The 22,956-nt window shown below is 45.9% G+C and overlaps 1 protein-coding gene across 5 annotated transcripts in view; it reads right to left on the bottom strand.

Annotated features, from left to right (window-relative positions):
• The window catches only part of GRIN2B (glutamate ionotropic receptor NMDA type subunit 2B), a 275,625-nt gene that overhangs the window by 241,345 nt on the left and 11,324 nt on the right, over positions 1-22,956 (bottom strand). Inside the window, exons 3-7 of one of the 5 annotated variants that reach the window (XM_083462731.1) lie at positions 22,222-22,294; positions 20,195-20,279; positions 11,719-11,833; positions 8,301-8,499; positions 3,131-3,628 (exon numbers count right to left, since the gene is read on the bottom strand). The gene's annotated coding sequence lies outside the window, so the exon portion shown is untranslated. The other 4 variants (XM_083462730.1, XM_083462732.1, XM_083462733.1 and 1 more) reach the window with 4 other exon arrangements.

Below are 22,956 nucleotides of genomic sequence, written 5' to 3'. Positions count from 1 at the left end.
ACTGTGCACCTGAGTACAGAAGACCTGGAGCTGCTGCTCCCCTTCCCTTGCTTTCATCCATCCCTATGTTTGGACTGCTTTGGAACTGGAGAATTTAGAGGCTAATGGCATTTTCACAAATGAGGCACTGGATACCTTTCAATCGGATTCCTTCCAATGCATCATTTGTGAGCATTCTTAAAGCAAAGCAGGAGAGAATCCTAGTGAGTGACATTAGCTCTCATGATGCACAATTTGCATTTCAGCCTTCCTATCCTATTTGCCTGAATAGGCGATTGCTACTGATGGAGATAGGAAGCAGGAAAGGCCAGTTTTAAAACTGTGTGTCCATTCCAGTTTGTGAAGATGTGGGGAAAGGTGCATTAAGTGTCCTATGACCACTGGCAACCTGCATTCTAATCACATATAGGGATATTTTCACACGTGAAGCTTAAATAAGTTTGCATTGAATCTAAAACTCAGACCTTGGTAAGAATGTGCATCCAGTTTCCTTTCTGCGTTCTAAACTTCTCATGCCACATTCACTTCCTATGACACAAATAATAGGAGAGAGCTCCAAACTATATTTTAAGCGCCTCATCGAAACGTCGACATTCGTGCATTGGAATGACGAGCGAAACGCAACCGAGAATCACTGGAGAACCGAAGGAGCAGCTCAGGTGCATCGAGGAAAGTTCTCCGCAAGGCAAGCGCATCGCTCGAGGCCACCCATCCGCCGCCCGGCACGGCGGCCACTGCGCGGGATCTCCGCAGCGCTGCCCAGCCCCGCCTGCCTGCCTGCCCCATGCGCGGCCTGCATGCCCTCGAGCAAAAGACGAAAAGCGTCCGATCCTTCCCGGGGCGTGCTGCGCTCTCATGTCCGCGTCCTGCGCTCCGCAGCGATCCTAAGGAAGGGATCTCTCCGGAGTCGAGGTGCCCTCGGCGAAGGGGGCGTGGGAAAGGCAAGCGGGCGCTTCTACGATCCCGCCAAGCGCTCGGCAGTCCGCTCCGTTCCGCCAGCCTCGAACGCTTCTTGGCGGGAAAGCCCGAAGGGCGGGACGAGGGCACGGGTCCAACCCCGGTCCCCTGGCGCCGAAGCAGTGCCGCAAGGCAGGGGAGGAGGGAAGGAGGCGCCCGGCAGCAGCAGCAGCCCCGCGAGCAGCAGCCCGCACACCTGCCCGAGCGGAGGGAGGGAGCCCCGCCCTTTCCGAGGCAGCCAGCCACGCCCCCTCTGCCCCGGCACGCGGGCCCCGCCCCTCGCGCACACGCCCGCCCGCGCAGGTAAACTTTAGACTCCCACTCGCGGCGAGGGGGACGCAGGCCGATGTCACCGAGATCCTGAGCTATTTATAGACGCGCCAGGCAAACGTGGCGGGAGGGGGATCCTCCCTCCCCCGCCACGAAGGGTCGGGCGCGGAGCCGGGGGACGGGAGAAGAGCGCCGGCCTCCCCGCGCTCCGTCTCCTGGCCCCGCCGCCCGTCTGCCCAACGCTCCCGGCCGGGGACCGAGGAGGAAGGAGCCTCCGCTCCCCTCGGGGGCGCCAAGAGGCGCGGCAGCCTCCGCCGCGCGCCTCACCCCCGCGCGGTCCTTCGCCACCCGTCTCGCCCCAAGGCAGCCCGAGGGGGTGTGGTAGGCGCGGACGGAGCCAGGCCACCGGGCCCAGCGCCGTCCGTTGCTGCACGCGGCAGCCGTGATTCCCCGCCTCTCCCCCCGCCCCCGCCTCGGAATCCGAGCAGCCTCTCGCGGCTGCGGGGAACGTGGGCAGCGCGGGGAGGGAGCCCGAGGGAGCCCCTCTGGGGGGCGAGCCAGAGGGGCCTGGAAGTTCAGTCCTTTCCACCCCCGCTCCGAAGGTGGCCATAGAAAAAGCCCCTCGGAGCCGCTGGGGCGGGGTGGAAGGAGGCATAGGGGCCCGGGGAAGCGGGGGCCCAGCACCGGTCCGGAGGGGCAACCGAAGCGCAGGAGAGGGCAGCCCCCTCGGCTGGATGGCGACTCAAATTCACGCCCTGGCTGGCGTTTCTCCTCCGGCAGCAACAGCAGCGCCTCGCCATCCACACCCACTCGCGAGAGAGCCCGTCCTCCTTTGTCTTGCCACCATCTTACGGAAAACGAGCACGTCCAATTTCTCTCGTGCCTACACTGGGGGGATGTGTGTCGCGTAGGCACCGCCGAGCAGCCAGAGAGCCATTTTGCATCTAGCGAGGAGCAGCTCGCTCGCGAACGCGTGTGTGAAGTGGGTGGGTGGGGGGAGAGAAAGAAAGAGAGGCTGCGTGGCTCGATCAGAGAGGAGGGCTGGAAGAAGACGGAGACCTCGGGGATGAAAACCACCAGCCAGAAATGCAAACCCGAAGCAGCTTCAAATAAATAAATAAGGCCATCCAAGCATGCAGTGGGTTTTTGCAGCCTATCTCCTGGCGGGCTTGGACGTGGAGCAGCCCTCCTGCACCTGCCCACTCCCTGGGCCGCCTGCTCCTGCCCCTTCTCTTGAGGGCAAGCCCCCTGGCGGCCAGTGGCCAGCAGCCTGTCCCGGGAGAAGCTGCCTCGCTGCATCAGGCCTCCCCCCGCGCTCCGGGGCCTGCTGCCGCCGCTGCTGCCACCGCTGCCTGCCACGCTCCAGCCAGACTGAATGCACCATCTTGCCAGCCCACTACCATGTTGCACACTTCGATTGGCCGCCGGGGGAGGGCGAGGAGGCGGCTCGCCAAGGCCAGGGGACTCGGGCATGCAGGGGGAGAGGCAAGTCCATCTTGATCCTGTCCTAGACACCTGCCTCCTGCCCCACCCCCCCCACCCCCTTTGCAAGCGCCAGAGGAGCCGCGACACCGTCGTGACAGGCGGGAAGCTGCCGGGGGGGTGGCGGCGGCTTGCCTCCTTTTGCTCCATCTCATCTGAGGAGCCAAGCGAAGGAGAAATCAACATGTCTGCACTGCTCCCCATCTTAAAATTGTACCTGCTCTCCGAACAGCATGGCTGGCTCTTTTGTGAGCTTGAGCTACTGCTGCTGGGCGGGTGGTTCGTGCCATTCGTACAAATGAGCCCCTAAACATGAGTTGCTACTTTTCCATGGCAGATTTTCTCTTCCCCACCCCCGCCACCCCCTCTTCACCTTTCCTGCAAAGAAAGAGAGAGGCGAAGTCCTTTTTTCCCCTCCTACCTTGGTTTGTAGAAGCAGAACCTCTAGGCGGACAGATTAAGGGAGTGAGCATGTTGGGAGTATCCAGTATCCTCTTCTTGCTTGCATATCCACATAAGAAGAATGAGGTTTGGGGAGCAAATGGGGAGGGGGCGATGCAATATGTTTCTAATTGGAGGGGGAGAAAAATCTTTTTCTTGCAAGAAGGCTCGGCTTTGGCAATCTTTGTGTCTTGAAGCGGTGCAAATGTAAAACGAGGTTGAGAGAGGGAGGGAGGGAGAGATCGGCTTCGAAGATGAATCAGACCGTGTGGAGAGGAGGGTCATAAAATGCAGGATCCATAGAGATCATTAAAAAAAAAAACACCAAATCGTGATGGTTCTTCTAAGGATGCAGATAATACAATAGAATATATAAATATATATTCCTGTGAGCCCTAGTAGAAGGGGCTGGCTCTGGCTGTCGCGGATGTCGGTGCTGGTCCTCTGAGAAGCATGCTTATTCCCCAGGCGTCCCCTCCTGAAAAGGAAAAAATGGGGAGAGGGTCGGTATTGAGCTGGCTGCGAGAAAGACCGAATCGCTCCCGTAGCGAGGCACTAGCACGTTTCCAAGAATGGCAAGGAAAACGCATTTCCCCACATCAGCCCCCACTAAAGGAATGGCCAACAGCTGGCACGGCTCTATAAATATTTCAGAGATGCTCTAGCTGTGCCGTTGCTGGGACGGGCACCGAGGCGAACTGGAGAAACGGGCGAGCGAGAAACCACCGAGAGAAGGAACCCCGTAACGCGCGCACACACACACACGTACACACGAGCGCGTGCGCACGACAGCCAGCCCCCCACTCGCGAGGAACATTTCGCTGGCGAGCAAGTGCCGTTCCCAACCCCATCTGCATTGCTGCTGACATGTCGGCGGTCGCTTCCCCACCCCCCACCCCTCCTCCTCAACCCACCGCCACCCCCAACCCCCGGGAATGAATGGATGAAGGAATGAATGAATGAATGGGAGGCGGGCGGGCGGGGGTCTCCGGGCTGAGCAGCGAGGCTGCATTTGGCTGCTCTGGAAAGGTGGCGGGGAGATGCACACGCGCCGCTGGCGGGCACGCGGGGCTGCTGCCCATCGCCCATCACCTGCAACGTGTGTCCACGGGAGCAATGGCAGCAGCATCTCCGGCAGCCCCTTCCCCGCCGTCCATCGGTTACCTGTTAGCTAGGCGTTGTTGCATGCAGGGGAGGTGGATCGAGACCCGGGCTGCTTAGGGCACGGCCTTCCCAATCCCAGCTGAAAAAGCAACGAGCCCGCCAACGAGCCATCGTGTGCTAGAGGAGAAGAGCCCATTACGTACCGGCAAGAGCCTCTTCCCACGAGCAACAACTGGCAAGTCCACTGGGGAGCTGCCTGGGCTGGGGTGGGTGTGTGGTTTTCTTTTTCCTTCCCCCCACTCACTCCCTCTCTCTCTCTCTCTCTCTCCTCCTTTTGGGGAGGGGGGCAGAGGGCCAGTGCAGATGGACCACGCTCGGGTCCGCGCAGCTCACACGCGGGGTCTTCTCGGAACGGGCGAGCGATCGCTGCTCAGCGCAATCCGGAAGAGATGCCCGCGCGCATCGTCCTCCTCTGCAATCATAAATAACAGGAAAAATTAATCCCACGGAATTCCTCGGAGGTGTTGCTGGTGGTGAAAGGAAAGGAAGGTGAAAACCATGGCGAGAGAGAGAGAGAGAGAGGAGGAGGTGGGTGGGAGGAACCAAGGAGCCACGTCTCACGTAAGGTGGACCCTCTGGGGCGCAAGGCAAAACGCTCCTGGGGACCCAAGGGGGGAGGTCGGGGCGGTGGGCCGGGGAGGGTCACTCTCCCAGGCGCCCGCCTACGAAGTCTCCAGCGTTCACACGCATCCACGCAATGAATCTGGTTCTGTACAAGTGTGTGTGCGCGTGTGTGCGCGCGCGCCCGCGTTCAGCCTCGAAATGGAGGCGGAGGAGGCATTTCTTCTTCTGGGCCTGGCTTCCTCGCCTCGCTTGCTGAGCCACTGGCTGAGACAGCTGCCAACGTCACGTAGCCCGAGGGCAGAAGCGCCGGCTTCGCCCAGCCTCTCAGCGCCTCCTACTGGCGACAGCGGAGAATCGCGAGCGGCGCCCGCGAGCGGGATTGGGGGGCAATCGGTGACCCCGGCCAGGCTGGGCCTCCGCTCGCCATCCCGGAGAAAACTCCCCTTCTCGAGAGCTTCTCAGGAGGTTGGCGAGGAAAGAGCCTCACTGAGGTTTTCCTTCTTGCCTTCCTTCCCCGCGGGGCTTGCTGCTGGTGGAGCTTCCCTAGCTCCGATCCCGAGATCGGTGAAGAAAGGCAGGCGGTGGGGAGGCCAGCAGGAGACCCACGCGGCTATTCTGCAATTAAGGCCGGCACATTCATGGCCACACTCAAATTTAAGTAGCCAAGTGGTGGGAAGAAAGCTGAAAAGAGGAGTCAGGCCCCTTCCCCACACGAGGTTCCGCTCTCCCCAAATGAAACAGAGTACAAGTAGCATTTAGGCAGTAGCATTTAGCTCTGGATCTGAGCATCCTCACACCTGTGGAAAACTTCTTCCCACACCTCTGGATTGTATTATTACCATTATTTATTAAGTTTGTATACCACCCTTCATCTGCAGGTCTCAAGGCGGTTCACGAAATAAAACAAGATGAAAACAAGAAATCGATGTAGACCATATTAGTTAAACAAAAGTAACTGCCATCCCTTCATAGTCTGTAGGGCTGCACACTCAAAATCACTGACTATATAGGAATTCCACCTTCATCCATAATACGCACTCAAAAGGTGCAGAAAGTTCACCTACTTACAAGTTTCTAACCAGAATAACTGGGTGCCTGTGACTATGGGGTGGGTTCACACAGATCCCTGACATTTCCAGTACACACACACACACACACCTCAGTGCTACACACTGTTCTCAGTAGATTTAGACACACCGAGCTCTGTACAGGATTGAGCCCCCCAAGATCGCAAGTGCTTCCCCCACATATAGAACATGTTTTGTGACCCCAGGTCTACCCACGGGTATCATCCATATGCTCACCTTCTTTCTTTTCTTTCTTTCTTTCTTTCTTTCTTTCTTTCTTTCTTTCTTTCTTTCTTGTTTGTACCACCCCTAATCCAAAGATAAAAGGGCAGTTAACAACATAAAAATACAAAATGTTAACACAAAATACATAACAAAACGAGAACAACCCAATAAACCCCACTCCCACAAACACATTTAAAAGGCCGTAGAATGTTTAATCTGCCAAAGTTCTGGTGACAGAGAAACCTTTTCACTTGGTGCCTGTTCCACCATGTCACATGTTACACCAGTGCAATCACACGTGTCAGGCACTTCGCATTTGTGTGCGCATGAAGTCAGAGACCAAAAGCCATCAGTTATGAAGGAGGGGTGGGTGGCCAAAAGGGTCAACTTCCAATTGGAGAGGATCTTGAATGGTTCACTCAGTTTGCAAGCTAATAGAAAACTATTTAGCACCAGACCAGGACTCCACATGAGTTAGGCAAGGCAACAAAGCAGCACCTTCCTTGTCCTAGTAGACAAAAGCCTTTTTAAGAGGGCAAGGGGTTTAGGCTTGATTCTGGTTTTGCTCATTTCAGTTTTCAAGATCTCTGTTATGGTAATATTTTTTCTTCCAGAAACTAAGAAGGTGATGGGACATTTCCAAGGAATTCTGCTACAAGGAACAGACAGACACCAGGAATGGCAACTCAGCCCCACGACTGTGGGTGTCTGGGGCCGTGGGTGCCATGCAGGGTGCCCTGGCACTGAAATTTGTGGGGAATTTTTTTCACATTTTTTAAATTGATTTTCCAAAAAAATTAAAACAAACAAACAAACAAACATAAATCTTATCTATACTTAATCCAATCTTCATAACATTATTAGGTAACTTCCTCTAATTCCCCTGGCTGAATTTCTGTGTATATCATTGTAACAGTTTTCCAAAACTAAATTTCTCATAAAATTAACTTAATCAGTTAACATCATTCTTTCTTTTCATTTTGACTTTAAACGTTTTATTCTCTAACATCACGTATTTAAATCCTAAGCCTATCTAGTATTTGCAAGTATTCCCAGTTAAGTTATCTTAGCATATTTAACTAAATAGTCTTTAAATTTCGTCCATTCCTTCTGGTACTCCTTCTCCTTCTGGTCGCGGACTCTTCCAGTCAGGTTGGCTAGCTCCGAAAAGTCCATCATCTTCATCTGCCATTCCTCTACTGTTGGGACTTCTTGTGTTTTCCAGTTCTTAGCTAACAAAATTCTAGCTGCAGTTGTGGCATACAAAAACAATCTTACATCTTTCTTGGGCAATTCCAAGTCTATTATTCCAAGAAGAAAGGCCTCTGGTTTCTTAATAAATGTATATTTCAACATTTTTTTCAATTCTTTATAAATCTTCTCCCAGAAGTCTTTCACCTTGGGGCAGGTCTACCACATATGATAAAAGGTACCTTCTTTTTCTTTACATTTCCAGCATAGATCATCACTATTATGATATATCTTTGCTAATTTTACAGGAGTTAAGTACCATCAACAGTGGTACCTCGGGTTACATACGATTCAGGTTACATATGCTTCAGGTTACATACGCTTCAGGTTACAGACTCCGCTAACCCAGAAATAGTACCTTGGGTTAAGAACTTTGCTTCAGGATGAGAACAGAAATCGTGCAGCAGCGGCGCGGCAGCAGCAGGAGGCCCCATTAGCTAAAGTGGTGCTTCAGGTTAAGAACAGTTTCAGGTTAAGAATGGACCTCCAGAACGAATGAAGTACGTAACCAGAGGTACCACTGTATACATCATTTTCATAATATTTTCCTTTAACACCGTACATGCAGTGAACTTGACCTCTTTCCTCCACAACCTTTCCCAATCTTCAAACATTATGTTATGACCCACATCTCTTGCCCAATCTATCATCACAGATTTAACTTGTTCGTCCTTTGTATGCCACTCCAACAATAAATTATACATTTTAGACAAGTTTTTAACTTTAGAGTCCAACAACTCCATTTCCAGCTTAGTTTTTTCCTTCATGGGGAATTTTGTGGGTGCTCGGGTGAAGAGGAGGCCCCATCACTGTAAACAAGATGGAGACATTAAGCAGAAAGCTAGAACTAATCATAGCTCCCATTGTGTCCCATTTTACTTATAGACATGCAGCTCTCCTTCAAACATTATGATGTTCACTGAAAGACACATAAGTGGAATGGGCTGGCAAACCCATGACAAGAGGTATGAGACAGGCCCAATGGGCAAAGCGGCGAGGAATCACTCTTTAACAGGCTAGTGGTGGGGCTGCAACTCCTACTTTTAAAGCCTGGGCTTTTGCCATAACAAGGAAGAAGCTGCTGGGGTAGAAGAACTCTTAATTATAATGCGTTGGGGTGCGGGTTGTTGTTGTTGTTTGACTACATACTACATCCCTGCAGTACCATGGCAGAACAGGCTTACAATATATGTGTACAGCAGTTTAGGGCATTATTTTAAAACAAAGCTCTTTTGAACTGTGTGCAGTGACATGTCTTAATTTACACCTGCGATCACCGCAATGGCATATTTATTAGGCAACAAGGTCTGTAATTATTGACTGTCACCACTGCTCCACACCTGGAGCTCCTGTCTTCTGAGTGCCACACTGAACCACAGCTACGCTTTTGCTTTCTCAAGGAGGGTAAAGCAATCTGGACTTCTTTTTTCCAACATTTCCATTGCCTATATATATATTTATTGTATGGTTATTTATTTCTTTATTTTCATGTGTTCAAAAGTATGAGGTGCACATTGTGATCCTCATTGCATGCTGTTGGCCCTACATAACTGTCTGATTACCTAACTTGAGTCAGTACATAAATATTTTGATTTTCATAACTGCTTTAAGTTTATTTATGAGTGTGTGTGTGTGTGTGTGTGTGTGTGTGAGAGAGAGAGAGAGAGAGAGAGAGAGAGAGAGAGAGAAAGCTATTATATAAAATAAATTGCAGAAAGACATTTTGATTGTTACCTTTCTAAAGGCAGGAACCATTATAGCTATGCAAGGGGTTTGAATTCATATCAGAAGGACCAATGTGTATGTAAGTATAATAGGAAAATGGTTAAAGGAAATTATGTGGGTTATGGCACTGGGGTGGTGGTGTTATTAAATAAATTAACAACTAACTGCTCCACTGCCACAATTATGAAAGTAGACCACTGAGTTAGTGCTATTAGCATGAGTAAGGCTTGCGGGCTTTGACCACAGGAAAATTTAGGATGAAAAGGAAAATGAGATTAAGAGGATATATATAATAATAAATGGCATAGAAAGACCAGTAGGCTGCAAGAAAATTTTTGTGGTGAAATTTAAAGGAAAATAGATATAACAAAACCTCAGTCGTGTAACCTATAATTTATGCATGAAATTAACTGACAAAAAAAAAGAATGATTAGAAAAATACTAAGATTTTTCAAAAAGGGTTGAGAAAGTATAAATGAGACTCATACAGAACAGGGTAGGCAGAATAAAGGTAGTTTGGAGAATACTGCTGCTATTTTAAAGCTTGATCACTTTGACGATTGTTGGGCATTTTTCTATAGTATGATTATAATGCACAGTGGTTGTGGTTGTTTTTTAATGCTGGTGCATATTCATCTGACAATTAGCCACTTTCAGAGATACTTCAAACTTGCTGAATTAGACAAACGATTAGCTCACTCTTCAGTTACAATTAATTAGCTTTTGCCCTCTGTGGGAATAGTGTTAGAAAAGTGCAACCCACACAACTTTCCAGACACTTGCCAGGAATGGCATTGTGGGCTTGACTTTTTGTTTACTAAAGAACAACTGGAAGGATTTGGATCCGAACCATGGTTTGGAGGAAGACTCTGCTTCAGCTGTTGTACTCCCTGTCTAGCTTAGGGTTGCCATATGTCCATAATTTGTCGGACATAGCCGGAATCATGCAGTTGGAAGCAGTGTCTGGGCAGAAATTGCTGAAATGTCTGGGGAAATCCGGATGTATGGCAACTGAAGTTGGAAGTCTCAATTTTCTAGGCGAATCTCCTTTAAAATAGCTCCAAAACTCCTTTTTTGAAGAGAAAAGAAAAAAGCTTAACAACTTTGCCAAAAAAAACCCTCAACAACACTTGTGTCTGGATTTTCACTTTTTGAAAGACGGCAACCCTAATCTAGATTCTCACCACACAACTGCTGTTTACTAAACAAAAACCCAGCACACAAGGAGAAAAATACCATCTATTTGGGCCATCACTCCTGAACTGCTAGGAGAATCACCAGACTGCAGAAACAACTACTCCACCTGAAATCTATGGCCTTTTAAACTGTGGGGGTGTTGTTTTTGTTTGTTATAATGCTATATATTTTTGTGGGTTTTATATTGTTAAACCCCCCTGTGATCTTCAGATGAAGGGTGGTATAGAATTTTAATAAATAAATTAAATGGCATTTGCAAAAATGGTGAGTTCAAAGTTCCAGCTCTCTGCCCCCCACCCCATACATTTAAAGCACACAACTTTTCCCAAAAAATTCTGGGAACTGTAGTTTGTTAAGGGTACTGTGGTTTGAAGCACTGTGAGGGGTGAACTACAATTCCCAGGATTCTTTGCAGGAAGCCATGGGCTTTTAATGTATGGTATGTATGAAGGCTGAGTTTCTGCTTTAGGGGCAGTAGGCTAATGAGGGAGGGCTTGGGGATTTTGGCCATGTACCCACCCCTCCTCGTTACTTCCAGTACACTCCCACCACTTGCTTGTTTCTATCCTGTTGCTTTGTAAGAAATACTGCATTTTACGTGCTCTCCCCCCACCCAACTGACCTTAATCTGAATTGAGAAAGAGAACAACTTGGCTGTGTTTTAAGCTGGTAATGGGCGTAGCCAGGATTGTTGTAAGAGGGGCAGGACTTGGGGGGGCAGAACTGACGTGATTGGTCAGTTAGTTAAGTATTCCTATTGTTTTACTTATTCGGAGGGGGGGCTGCCCCTCCGCCCCCACCTTGGCTACACATGTGTGCACACAACCTGAGCTATGAAGAGATTCTGGATGAATGGCGGAGAGCAGAGATAAGGGGAGATAAGGGGAAAATGAAACAGGTTGTGAGGAGGGTTGAACATTATGAAGGAGGGAGCAGGGAACCACAGAGTTGGAGGGACCTTGTAGGTCATCTAGTCTTCCTTCTTGAAGCAGGAAATCTAGAGCTGCAGTAACTGGTTACAGATCTCTCACTGAAAACAGATCACTGCACATATTCCTGTTCCTGAGAAGTTAAGATCTTTCCAAAGCTTTCTGTATTCATCTGCTGTCTTTGCCATTGGGCCTCAGGCAACTTATCATAGAAAAACAGTTTGGTACCTCCTGCCCTTGTTGAAATTACAGAGCAGCCACCGCCCCCAAGTGAAAATATTAGATGAAAAACAGTCCAGTAAGCCATCTTTCTAAAACGTTAAACTTATGCATTGGTGCCATTATAGACAGGATGATGTAAGTAAAGGCCAGAATTTAATTTGCTCGGTATAAGAAAATGATAGGTTCCAAATTATCCCAATAAATAATACACCCTTTTTGCTCACCGTGAAGTATTCCTCTCTAACTTAGACGTCATAGAGGCAATGAATTCCATTGTCATAAAGGAACACCATCTTGTACCCTGTATATCAGATCACTGAGTCCCACTCTATTATCTACCTATCAAACAAAGTACGACAATGACACAATTCTTGTAAATCTGAAACATATGAGTATTCCACAGTCAGAGAAACAGAGAGATCAAGCCTGCTAAAGTGAGTAGGAATTTCAGGAGGCCTGTATGCATATGGGGTTTCAGAGGACAGAGCACTTTCAGTGCTTCCTAATAGTTAAGCTTGCAATCCAAACTTCAGCTGGTGAATTGTGGGGTTTGATGGGGCAGTGGGGCCGCTGTCACCACATTCATGGCTGTGGTGGAAAGTGAGGGAGCAGGGAAATTGGCACAACAACTAGGGGTATTCATGGGCTGCTGCCATCGGAGATTCCACTGGTGGCACTTTTGTGGGTAGAGCAGGGAGCTCCATACTGGTAGGGTGATGCTGGTGTCACTTCACAGGCAGAGGTCAGCAGAGACCTGCAGTGCTGGGTGGAACGACACCTAGGTCCACCCAAATGACCTATTCGCCCCACCATCCCAGTGTACAGGTGGGCTGGATTGTAGTGTAAAGAGTGGGCATTAACAAGAACATCTAAATACAAATGACCCAACATTGTTGTGAAAATCATTAAATTCCCATCTAATTTTGTTTGCTGTTGAATGGGATCTAGTGCATCCTATATAATCCCACAAAGACTCACCAAGCTACAACAAAGCACAGAAGATCTAATTGTCATGCAGTGAAAGCGGCATCCTAAGCATAGCAAGTGTAGTTCATCCATCATGTTTACCCTGGCAGCTGCAGTCCTATTAAGCTACTACTAAATGTTAGGTGGGCCATTTGCACCAGTATGACCTATGAAAACTGGAATGTCTTCAGTATTTTGTTTTCTATCCCAGCTTTGGGTCCAGCAGGATCCTCACAGCAGCTTATATAGATTAAATAAAAAATGCACTACAAGAACACTGTAACAGCTTCTACTGCCTTTAGCACACATGCCAATTGATGCAGGAGTGTTTCTAGGTACTTAAAGGACTCAGGGCACAGGGCTATGATGCACATTTGCACATCCTGATTTTGAGGGATACACACCTCAAGGAAAAATAAATGGCCGGGTCTCATCAGCACTGTGCTTTGCAATGTACCCAGAACCCTGTAGGCAAAGTAATAAAGTGGGGAGGGGCCTGCTGCAAAAGTCCAGGGACCCAAGTCTTGATTCGGTGATAGCAGTGCCCACCTTTTCCCCAAGACTGCAGAACTTTTTATGGCCCAAGAGCAGGGCAGGAGGAGCAAGATACAGCACTTGGGCCTCCTAGGAACTGCTGAGTGTCAGCAGTTGGATCTTCTGTTGCCTAGCTAGTCACCCTTCACTCTCTTTCCTCTTTAATACAGTTATAGCCAGGGTCCCAAAGTCTCTTAGTGAATATTAAGTAATAAATGGTAGGTAAAAGTAAAGGGGACCCCTGACCGTTAAGTACAGTCACGGACAACTCTGGGGTTGCGGTGCTCATCTTGCTTTACTGGCCGAGGGAGCTGGCATTTGTCCACAGACAGCTTCCAGGTCATTTGGCCAGCATGGCTAAGCCGCTTCTGGCGAACCAGAGCAGTGCACAGAAACACCATTTACCTTCTCACCAGAGTGGTACCTATTTATCTACTTGCACTTTGACGTGCTTTCGAATTGCTAGGTTGGCAGGAGCAGGGACCAAACAACGGGAGCTCACCCCATTGCGGGGATTCGAACCACCGACCTTCTGATCAGGAAGCCCTAGGCTCTGTGGTTAAGACCACAGTGCCACCCAAATCCCTTCAATAAATGGTAGTATTTACATAACATTTAGGATATTGGTTTTTTTTTAATAAGATATTTATTAAAGTTTTCAAAATGTTACAAAAGTGAAAACACACAAAAAAATACAAAGAATAGAAATAGTTAACAGAGTAAAAAGAAAAAGAAAAACGCAACCCCTCCCACCGTGTAAAAAAAAGAAAAGAATGAGAAAAAAGGAAAAAAGGAAATTCCAAAATAAGAAAACAAAAAAAGACAAAAATCCCTAACCTTTAAAAACATTTAAAAACAAATTCATTATTTCCAGACCCTTAACTGTCATAGCCTTCTTTCTTGGACCTCCTCCTCCTCCCTTCCTTTGTATCCTAGTTATTAATTATCCCAGCAAATCCTTTCCTTTCCATTTTTCATAAAGTTCTATCTTTACATTACCCTAGACTATTATGATCTTATCTTTCTATAATAGAATAAACCTTAAAATTTAAAATTTAAATCTTAACCTTACCAGCTTCTTATAATCATAATATTCTTTCATAATTCTTTAAGCATCTTTGCTAAAGCCAGGTAATTTCTTCCAACATTTTTCTATCATTCATCAACTTTACAAAACATTCTAGTAATGGGGGGGAAAAGGAAAGGTACAAACAAATCCAATTTTTATCCAACGTCCCTTCCTCCAGGTTCCGGGTTTTGTCAGTCCTTATTCCCCTCAATCAAGCCCATTAACCTGGTGACCTTATGTCCGAGGTCCTCAAGTCACTTCCATGGCCCTTCCGCAGCTCTTCTTCATATTTGTAGCTGTAATTTCCCTTATCTCCTGCTCGTGGTAACTCCAGCTTGACAATGTCTCTTGCTCGTGTTAGCTCCAGCTTCACAATGTTTTTAACCCTTCTCGACAGATCAGACCCTTTCCCGTATTCGTTGCTGCATTCCATGTAGACTTTAAAAGCATGTTTCAAAGGCCCTCCAAAATTGAGAGCCCCCGTAGTCCCAAACATTTCGCAGCCCTTATTTAAAAAGTCCAGACATCCCAACAAAGGGGGGTCAATCCAGCCCCCCCATTTCCACACCACACCAGGCTTTTCCTTTCCAGATCTGGCTTTTTCCAAATTCATTTGTCCAATCCAAAAGATCATATTCCTGTTGGGTCTGTTCTGTCAAAACACACTCCTGATTTAATGCCACAACCTCCTGTTCTGTCAAGACACACTCCTGGTTTGAATCCTGAGTGGGCTCCACATATTTTCCCACTGTCTGGTCCACTGCCTGTTGAAGATTTCTAGTCGAAGTCACCATCCAGTTCACCTTTTCATGTAATTCTTCCAGTAGAGCATTTGTTTTGTAAAAAGCACACAACAAGGCTTCTGAATGCATTGTCCTGCAAGGTCACGCACTTGTTCCCACGGTTATTCTGTAACAGCTGTCGGTTCGCTGGAGTTAGTTACAATTTCACAAACTTCCCCTAGGGGGAAGACTTATGGTTATTTCTTGCTACAAAATTCCTTTTTTGAGATACTTTGTCCGTATATATTCCTTTAAAGTGCGAAAGGGAGCAATGGAATCGCAGAATTTCTCTTCTTTTAACTATCTGTCAAAAAGCAGTTGTCTTTGGTCAATGAGCTTCCACGTCAGTCCTGACACCCCGCTCCAGGATCAGGACGGAGGAAAGTTACTTCCCTTGAAGTCACTTCAAACAGTCCAAAAAAAAAATTCACAATTTAAAATGTTGAAATCCAATCTTTTAAAGACGATTTTCTAAGCTCTAGATTAAATTGCCTTTGCTTTATTCTATTCACAAAAGAACGGAAGGGTGACTTCCTGTTTAGCCCTTTCCGTTCCGTGCCAAATTCAAGTTGAATTTTTAAAGTCCGGTTCTGTCCTACTCACAAATCTTTGTTTAATATGCAATTGTTCAAATTCCGGGTACTCACAGATGCTTATTTTAAAGTCCAAATTGTCCCAGGAAAAAGGCAGCGCTCTCCGGCAACGGCTATGCGGCTTCGCTCCACGGAAATAGTGATTAACTCACAGCACCGCGCCGCTTCCCCCTCCTCACTTCAGAGCCTGTTGGTGGGTTCCTTAGCGGATTGGGGGGCGCTAGAGGTGACCGCCGAGTCCCACGATCACAGGCTTCATCTGCCTGTGATTTTAAAAGGGTCCCCGCTTCGCCGTAGCGGAGAAGACCCTGTTTACCGCGGAGCCAGTCCCTCCAGTTCAGAGGGAGTCCGCCATTGCCGGTGGCGCCACCCCGGAAGTCCATAACATTTAGGATATTGCAGGGGGAAAGACAGGCTGCAGCAGTTCCCCTGAACTGTGCCAAACATGGAAATTCCTGGTTTTAGCTAAGCTTATTTAACTAGTTTCTAACAATACATTGCATCCCACACCCACCCTGCCCCTGTCCCTTCACTTAAAAGCTACGCAACAGCTTCATGCAGCACTTCTATGCTGCATTTAGAAAAGGTAGCTGTTCCATAGGCAGTACATAGGCGCAGCAATTGCTGGCCTACACCCTAAATCTTGAACTGCTGATAGAGCAGTTGATAGGGTTAGTTCAATAGAGTCTACTTCCCATAACATGTTTTCTGTGACAACCGAAAAATAATGGCACGGTGTTAGTAAATAGGGAACAAACGCTGTCATTTAACTACCTAGAGTGAATGAATTGCAGCAAGTTAAACATAGCAATGTAAGAGTTGCCATAGTGAATCAGACTTGTGATCCATCTTAAGAAATGTCCTGGCTAACAAGAGGCATTCATTTTTCATTTTAAAAAATGAATGAAAACTCTTGAGCAGGTTGATATAGATAATCTTTCTAGAGTGTTAGATCTCCTTCCAAGCTATAATATTAAGAATTGGCTTAATCCCTGCCCATATGAATTTCTGCTTTGTTTAAAAAAATTCAGCACTAGGTAGCATTCTGTGTTTTTGTGTGTGTGTGATCTGAATAAACCATACAGTTATGATGTTAAAAGGGGCATGCGACCAACCTCTGGCCACACACCAACTGCCCCACAGAGCTTATGATAATAATATTCTGTAGCTGGTAATAGTATTTGGTGGAATACCCTCCCAAGAGAGGTCAGATCAGCTCCCTCTTATCCACTGACAGGCTAAGACCTTCCTATTCAGAGAGTCCTTTGAAAACTAAGGTATGGTGCTGATCACTGGGCTGCTGTCAGGGCAAACTGTATTTTAATTGCTGGTTATAAATGTGTTCTGATATATTTTAATTATTGTTTTTAACTGGTTTGTTTTTATAACTTTGCATTTTATAAAGTTGTTTTTAACTGTAAGCAACCTTCAATCCCAATTTAGAAGAAAGGTGGTATATAAATAAATTATTTTGATGATGGTGATGATGATGCAAACCCTACCATAATAATAATAATAATTTAATTAAGTAAATTAAAATCCAATCTACTTAGCCAGGGTTATGTTTTTTTCCACCTAGACCACAGGAAAGGCTTCTCCAGTCCAGTGGTGACCAAAATATTTTTGACAACTCCCATCATCTATGACAACTGCTGGCTGTAGCTGATGGGAGTTGTGGTCCAAAATATATGAAGGCCACAAATTGGGGGAGGATGTCCATTTGCGACCAAAAGGTCTAGTTTGAAGTCACCGAATGGTCACCGAATGGTTTTACCCAGCAGAAAGCAAGGCATTTTTTTTACTTCTACCCCTGCAAAAACCTAGAGTGCCTGGAATAAGAAGCCCCTGGACCAATTTATAACAATCTGACAGGTTTCTTTCCTATGGGCACTTTTCTCATGTGTATAATTTTTAGACCCTGTCAGGGAACTGCCATCGGAGGAACAGGTGGTGGAAGGGCTCACAGAGGCTGGGAGGGAGTCAGCAGAGAAAGCAGGGACCAGCAGGGGGAGAGATGGGTCTCTGGAGGAAGGTCTCATGAATGCGGAGAGAGACGCAGCAGCTAAAGCAGGAACTAGCAGGGAAGAGGGAGGGCTCAGGGAGACGTCCAGCGAGAACAGCGGGGAGGTGTCAGAAGCTCCCATAGGGAGACCCATTCCTCGCAGGAAGCTGTCACGTCGTGAATCCAGGAGACGTGTTTCCGTTAAGGAGCTTCTATGCTGGAAGCGCTTCCGAAAACAACCACTGTCGGAATCTGGAAGTGACTAGGGCAGACATGTTTGAGGAGCTCTGTCACACACAGAGGTTTGTGGAGTTGCACAAACTCTGAGGGACCACGATTTTACGCACAAGCAGCTAATCATCCCATCACAGACCCATTGCCCACAAAATATTAAGAAGAGTAAGTGATTCCTTTTGCAACCCACCAAAACTGTAAGAGCTACTACTGAGTAAAAACCCACAGCAATTATCCTTCTGAAATCTGGCAGGATTCATGCCCTCAGAATAAATGATTTTGCCTGCAAATTTCATCTAATGCCACACACAATTTTAAGTTATAGACAATTCCTTTTTTAAAAAAAATCAAACTTTAAACTGAAGTGCTAGTATGCCTGCAAATTTCATCCACTTCAGTCAAAAGGGGGGGGGTTACACAGCTGTTCACCATCATCACCATAATGAATGGGAGAAAATGAAGCAGACTTCGACAGACTCCAGCCTAAACAAGCAGCCTACAAAGCACCTTGGATCAAGGTGGGCTGTTTCCCAAGCACTGGATCAGGGTCTCAACTGAATCTTATGGTCAGTGCACTATATAGATTATGAACACTGAGGAATCCTGCAGCTCATATTGAAACAGGGACATCTTCACAGATTTCTTGCTTTATTTGTTTTTAAAGGAACAGGGAAACATGCAGAAAGCATTTTTGTTTTCCTTTATATGTTATGGGCTTAGGTTAGACGTGGCCAATTGTACTCAACAACTTCCTGTGAAACTTTCTCAGGTTGGAGGTTATGCTTTAATAGTTTTGAAGTAGTCTGTTACATATGCCGCCGCCACCAAGTTTTCTGTCATATTTAATCTGACAGTTCAGGTGGTTTTTTCCTCTCCATCATGATTCACTACACTGAATACTTGTTTCATTCATATGTTCATTTCCAATAAACACATAATGATTTTTGCTTGGAGGTGTTTGGCAAAGCCACAGGAGGTTTAGCTTTGCTGATCTAGGAAAGGCTGCAAGAGTTAATTCAATTCAATGAATCTCAATGTAAAGGTTCTCAGTCTGTGAATGAAACTCATTCCAAATAAGAAGTTGGTGTGGCATATGCAGCTTTTTGTTTGAAAACATTTGCTATAAGCAAGGGGATGTGAGGAGCCCAGCTATTCAATGTCTTTGAGGGTAGGAGCTAAATTCATATTTTCATAGTTCTGCATTTGGAGAGGAATTTAGACTATTCTTCACATTTGTGTCTCACACTTCATACAAAGACTTCAAGGATTTACATTTTATCCTCACATTAGCTGCATGAGGTACATATCAGGGATGGGTCATAGAGTTTAATGTATGTTTTTTTTGGGGGGGGTTAGCCCTTCTTTGACTGTTGATGTATTTTATGTGATTTCTTTTTTCATTTTTATATCTTATGTAAACTAGAGATTTCTTTTTGTACGAAGTGGTATACACACTTTATAAATCAAGAGCCAAACACAAAAAGGGCTGAAAGTATAAGATCCTGGCACCAACTGGAATCAGAATTGGATGGAGCACCTGCGTTATGGCGTAATGTAGGAAACCGGCCTAAAGCAATGCAGGAGAGTCATTCTAGGGGCAGAGTTGATCTCATAGCCGGAGCCAAGTAGTCCATCAAAAATGTTGGCTGGGACAGGTATATATAGTGGAGGACCAAGTAGGTAAATGGACAATGAAGCTGAGAAGTTGAAAACAAAGCTGCCAAGGAGTTGAACCCTGAGGTCTGACTTGTAGGCTTGGTCAAGGAGGAACTAACATGTTGTTAAGAGATGGTGAATCACTCCTGGAACCTGAGAGGACAATAGTGGCCCTTCTTTTCCACTATATAGCTTTAAGTGACTCATCACAAGCAACACCAGTACACAAACCAAGAGGCTCCAGTTACAAATCCAAGAAGATTTAACAGGAGGTTAGACGGAGTGAAAGTGAGATTCATGCCTGAATGGGGATTTGAACCCAGGTCTTCCATGTCCAACACTCTATATCCATGATATGCAAATTTTAAAGGAAATTATGAAGTTCACAGGTTCAAATTCCCTCAAACAATTTTGCCAAGAATACTTTAGTTAGAGTTAGAAGTACAGCCTTAAGGAAAGAAGTTTGCCTATAATGCCTTTATGAAACTAGAATTGTAAATAATATTTAAATTCTGTAATACAGAGCAGATTCCAACTGTTGCATTTCATACCACAGAGCCACCAGGAATAAGAAGAATTTATTATTTCTATGTTGCATTTAAAAAATGCCTTGAGTTCTACAATGAAGGCTTCATCAGAGCATTGAAAACTAAATCAAAATTCCAGCAAGGAAGGAAGGATTTAAGTTTAGGCTTAAGCTTTGAAGTTGTTCCCAAGAAACAAATTATTATTGGATGGGAACCAACAAAGCAATTATCTAGTTTGCTGCTCATGCTACTGAGGGCTGCTGCCTGCACCCAGAGGGATCTGACACAAAGGCCCTTACCTAACCAGGCTTGTATAAAGGAACAAAATATTACTTACCATTATTCTAAACACTTCAGTTTCCTGGCTATATGCCACCAGTGCAGGGAAAGGGGAATCTCTGTGACTGTGATGCTGACTGCTGCTGAGATTATATACCAAAAACACTTTATCAAAATGATTGGGTTGCTATGGAAGTAGGCAAACTTATCTGATAATTTCATACTAAAGTTTTGCTTTTGAATGATGCAAGATCAATTTATTCAGAAAGCCAAGAGCTAATCACTGCAGAAGGCTCACAACTCCTGTTTTGACAGTGAAATCAGAATTTCTGAGGTATATTTTTAAGGTTACCATATGTCTCTGCTTTCCCAAGATGCTTCCAATTTTCATATTGTCCCCCATTCTTCTGAAACCTCTAAAATGTCTCTTTCTCATCTAATTATTTAAAACATTTGAGGTTTTAAATTTCTTTGGCTTTTTCTTCTTCAGCTGGTTCAAGGCCCTTTTACATTAACAAAAGCTACTAAGGAAGAACCTGAAAACAAGGGGACATGAGGCCCTGCTCAAGAGAGTCCACCTGAGGGGACCCACGGGTGTCAAAGGCACATTTATATTTACACTTCTCAGTGGTGATGCCCTCTTCAAGTAGCTCAGCACCTAATTTGCTTCTTTCTTCTCTTCTGTAAGCCACTTCAGAGATTTCAACAGACATTCCCCAGAAGCAGGTGTAAATTTGAGTCTGCCTCTTTTTTTATTTTCTCAGGAGCCGAACAGGAGTAACAAGGATTCCTCTTGCACCATCCTATGTGGTGTATTTATTTCTTCAGCACCAACTGACACCCTCAACTGCCCTCCAGTGCTTCCTACTCAAAGTGAATTCTTTGGTTGCCCCTGGCAACTCCCACAGCACAGACCTGGCTAGTAGTAGAATTTTAAATCTTAAGGGTGAATTTGGTTAACTAAATCAAAGAAATACCTTTGCTCCTCAGAACTCTGAGAAGTGGCATCCCTCAGGCTGTGAGGTTGGCAGCTGAAGAAGCATTGGGGAGACAGGGGGACTTATTTATACAACAGCACCTCCAATGGCTGACTCAGATAAGATCATATAGTTAGGTAGTTCAACTCTCAGCTGCTAAATCGTCCCCAGCTTTTATATTCAGTTCTCTGGCTGTGTTGAGATTACATGGCTGCTGGTAGCTCAAAAGCCATTACCTTTTATATATAAAAGAACAAACAACTTGGCCTAATGAAACGGAGAGGTATATAGTTTAAAGTAGCTGTGGAAGGGATCTGACTTCTTGTGGGGAGGCGTGCTAAGAGCAGCTTCATGAAGACAATATTCATTGGCCCTGAAGATGTATTTGCACCTAAATTTTCAAAACAGCAGCCATTTACTTCCACATTCATCCTTCTTTACAGTATGAAGAAGCCAAGGAGAAAATGGACATAGTTAAATTGTGAATAGCAGGTCCTGTTTTGGGGGCGGGTTTACAAAACTTGAGAATTAAAGCTTTGAGTATAACACAGAGATGTTGCATACAGCTAGCATGCCCTGACTTGGCCATCCTAGGTTCACTGCAGAATGTTTCCCAAGGATAGGACAGAATCCCATCAAGAGCCAGAGGCCTTGTTTGCTCTAGGAACCAAGAGCCCTAGTGACAAGCACAATGCCATGTCATTTATCTGGCACCATGCATTGGAGAAAGCACTTGCCCTCTTCAGTGAACTGACAATGAGGCAGCAACAGGTATTTCAAGAAAACAGCATGAACACTTATGTTATCTCTTTACAGGAGTTGGTAAAATATTTTTAATTCATTTACTGAGCTGAACTCACGATGGTTATTTGCAAGGCTGTAGCCAGTGAATGGATGCCCTGATATAAATGAGGCACTACTACACCCTAGCCAGTCCTGTTCCCCTCCCCTCCCCACCCCCACCCCTGGGCTTTTAATGTATAATCTGATAGCTTCGATTTAAATAATGAAATCTTGTTTTTAAGATATGAAAAAAGTGTGTGTGTTGTTTTTTAAGTGAACACCCAGCTGCCCACCCAAAAAGATGCAATCTCCAAATTTTGCTTACCTGACCCATCCAGCTTTCTCTTCCCAGACCGTAATTTAAATATTCTGTTTTCTTCTTATTTGCATTCACAAAGCTGTACAGACACAAAGTCTAGTGTTCAGTCATTGGCAATGCCACTGTCACTATTCAACAGATACCCATGAAACTAACTTCCATTTTGCATTTCCTATTATACTTGACATGCTGGCAAAAAGAGAAAATAATATTTTTCCAGTAGCAAATTATTCCACATTGAGTACTGGGAAAATGTGATATACTAACAAAGGAGTGATACTTGTCTGGATTATCCTTGACAAATTAATAACTGTTACACAATAAATGTGTAGCAGAAACACAATCTGAAGAGGCCCGTAATTATAGCATCACAGAATTCTATGTGGCTGCACATTGACTTCAGATAAATACGAGTTTTCAGATAAAGGGGGGATCATCTTCTGTAAATAAGATCCTTCTCCTAAGTAATTAACTAAAACCATAACCAATTCCTGCAGTCCTTCTCCCTATGGCAGCCTTCCAGCGCTGACTTGAGCTGGTAGGAGTTGTTGTGGAATATATACGGAAGGCAGCAGGTTACAGAAAGCTGTTCAGTGGAATATTCTAACTATGTTGGACAGTTCCAGCTCCAATGAAACATTAAATATATTTGTTGCTTTCATCTGGCTGGAGGGATGTTGCATTCTCTTTGCTCCAAGAACCATTTCCTCTCTAGATAGCATGGATAATTATACCTGCTTC

This window comes from Podarcis liolepis, assembly GCF_965112155.1.
Source record: "Podarcis liolepis genome assembly, chromosome: 10".
Taxonomy (NCBI): domain Eukaryota; kingdom Metazoa; phylum Chordata; class Lepidosauria; order Squamata; family Lacertidae; genus Podarcis; species Podarcis liolepis.
Note: the sequence above shows the minus strand (reverse complement) of the source record. Positions and strands in the feature narration are given on the sequence as shown.